The sequence below is a fragment of the Elephantulus edwardii genome, unplaced genomic scaffold, assembly GCF_000299155.1.
Source record: "Elephantulus edwardii isolate Elephantulus edwardi_28Jun2011 unplaced genomic scaffold, EleEdw1.0 scaffold00042, whole genome shotgun sequence".
Classification (NCBI taxonomy): Eukaryota; Metazoa; Chordata; class Mammalia; order Macroscelidea; family Macroscelididae; genus Elephantulus; species Elephantulus edwardii.
This window is the reverse complement of record NW_006399792.1, coordinates 17,875,806-17,878,779: the sequence shown is the minus strand read 5'-3', so window position 1 is coordinate 17,878,779 and position 2,974 is coordinate 17,875,806. Positions and strand designations below refer to the sequence as shown.

General features: G+C 37.7%; 1 pseudogene; it reads left to right on the top strand.

Moving 5' to 3' along the window:
- LOC102852878 overlaps positions 1-582 on the top strand; it is a 35,161-nt pseudogene extending 34,579 nt beyond the window's left edge.
- The last annotated feature ends 2,392 nt before the right edge of the window (positions 583-2,974 follow it).

The following is a 2,974-nucleotide window of genomic DNA, read 5'->3' as shown; positions in this document are numbered from 1 at the left end:
CTCCTTAAGAATAGAAGAACGGTAGGAGGTATCTCACTCCCTGATTTCAAATCCTACTACACTGCCGTAGTGGTAAAGACAGCATGGTACTGGTACAATAGAAGCAGGTAAATTTATGTGACTGCCTCAATGTACTCTAGTATGTCAGGAAGTATGAAGATGGCACAGGATGGCACATGGTTAGATCTTTTATTCATAGGGTCGTTATGAGTCATACTCGACCCACTGGCATCTAACAATAACAACAACAAGAACAACAACAACATCATTCTGGAAGTAGTCAATGCATACATGATATTGAACAAATATAACAACCAGCCCCCAGCAGGGAGAGCACCTGTCGATAATTCTGGAAAGGGTGAGTGAGTGACTACTTTGGTTCCAGCAAATAGCCAAAACCAGATGCTGAATTTTATTATAGCTTGTTCAAACCTGAAGGATTGAACTTTCAAGATCTCAAGGCTCAGTTCAAATACATGAAGGTAGGCACAGTCAAGCAAGCTGTGGATTTTCCTAGCAATGAGAGACACAACTGACTCCACTGTGATTGATCATCATTTTAAGTTCATAGATTCCAAATAACTGAATCTAATCGAAGACTCAGAAATATTCCAGCTAAATCTATTTTCAAAGTCTCTTGTCTGTGCATATGTTTGGCTAGTTGACTTTAGGAAGTATGTTTCATTTATAAAAAGTCTCAACATCTTTTTGAAACTTACTGTTCTTTGAATTTTTAAAGTTTGGAAGTGTGTGAGCATTTGACAGGAATGTTAAACCAGAGTAGAATTACTTGGAAAGATTGCAGAAAAGCTAGTTAAACATAAGGATGAATGGATTTGGGAGAGGGGCACCGTCATGAAAATTGGACAGTGTTATTTAAACCTTCCTACTGTCCTTAAAATGTTTCTTGTTGAGAGAAAATGAATAGGAGTAGAGAAACTACAATGTCAGTCTAGAGATTAAGGTGCCCCTGATCCAGGCCATAGTCTTTGCAATTACTTGCAATGCATCAGAAACCTGGACAATGACTAAGGATGACAGAAGAAAAATTGATGCCTTTGAACCTTTGAGTTGTTTGTGGTGCTGGAGAAGAGTCTTCAACATGACATGGACTACCGAGAAAGTAAATAGTTCTGTCTTGGAGAGGGTGAAATCAAGTTTTTCCTTGGAATCTAGAATTTTGAAGCTCTGTGACACATAATTGGAGACATGGCCAGAAGAGACTGGCACTTGGAGAAGGACGTCATCCTCAGAAGAGTGAAGGGACAGCACAGGAGAGGAAGCCTCTGGATGAGATGGATTGATACAGTACTGCGGCAATGGGAGCAGAGTTGTCAGTCAGTGAGATCGGCTCAGGAAAGGGCAGGCTTCAGAGCTGTTGTACATAGGGTCGCTATGAGTCGCAGACGACTCTATGGCACATAACAACAACAACAACAACAACAACAGAGCCTTTTGGCAGAGAACTAAACCAGAGACCAGCAAACTCTGGTTGGTTTTGTTTCCCACTTTGGTTATATGGAGTTACTTTGAGAATTGCACTTCATTCAGCTTCTTGTCCTGACTGCTGCGAAAAGTGTGTTGCTGTAGATGTGAGATTCTTGAGTGATAGGACAGAAGAGAGGAAGACCACGTTACTTTTCTTTGTATTAAAAAGTGTATCCATATAGTTAATGAAGAAAACATTGTTCTTATTGAAAAAAATTGAGTTATAGATCCATAACTCAAAATCTTAGAATTTCTCAAGTCTCAAAATTCACACCACTGCTATTTGAATGTTTAATACAATACCCGTTTAAAAGAGCTTTTTAAAGAGATATTGTACAAAAAAAGCAAGCTGAAAAAACAAAACCAACCCAAAACACCCATTGAGCAAACAACCACAACACACAATAAATTATATAACTTAGTGAATAAGGTGAGTATTCTCGTAACTACCACCTAGGTTGTGTATGTGTACCTGGCCTCTTCATATGTCCCCTTTTTTCACTTCTTACTCTTTTCCTCCTAAATTCATCACTGACTTTCTTAGTAATCACGTCCTTATTTGTATTGTTTTCTCACCCCAGTGTGTGTATTCCTAGCACTATAGGAAGCTCTGAGTTTGTGGGCCAGGAATTGCATTGCCAACCCAAAGACAAGGAGTTTGAACCCGCCAGTTGTTTGGAGGGCAGAAGATAGGCTATCTCCTTCCATGTGATTTATCACAGGAGGGTCAGCTTTGAACCAGTTTTGACTTGAATTTGATGAGCTTTATAGCTTAGCCTTTTCCCCTGCAACTTGAAGAAAAGATTGCTGTCTTTTCTGCAGCTTGATTTTTTCTAATATGAAGCTTTCATTTCTTCTTATAATATGTTGAAAGTCTGGAATTTTTGAGATTGCTACAACTGGATTTCAAAAAAAAAAACTGTTCACTTAAGGAAACCATTAAAAAGTGCCTATCTGTCCTTGGTATTGCCTTCAAACTATTTACTGGATTAATAAATAGATCAGATTTAGCTTTGCTTAATGACAAGGCTACATGTGATGTATTTGTCAATAGATTTCTCTTCCCACCCCCTTTTTTAAGATTTAGCAGACATTCAGTGCTTAATGCCTCGATTTATTACTGTATTGTGCAGTGCAGAAATAGGGATTTTCATTTCTTGGAGTAAGCTTTTAAGGAAAAGCTTACTCTTGACTATATGCTTATTTAATGGCATAGTTTATGAGAAGAAGGAGGATGTTTGATTCTTTCTCTTTGTTTTCTTGTTTTTCATACTAATTGACTTCATTTTTTCACCTCAGAAAGCTTTTTTAATTTTCATTTCATTATGAACTCATGAATTTAAACATCTGTGATATTTCAATCCATTACAGTTCTTATATTTATTTAATATCAATTAATATCAGTTGTTGCTAAGTGCTGTCAAGTCAACTATGTCTCACAGACATCCTTTTAACAACAGATTTGAGCCTTGCCCTGTCCTGTACC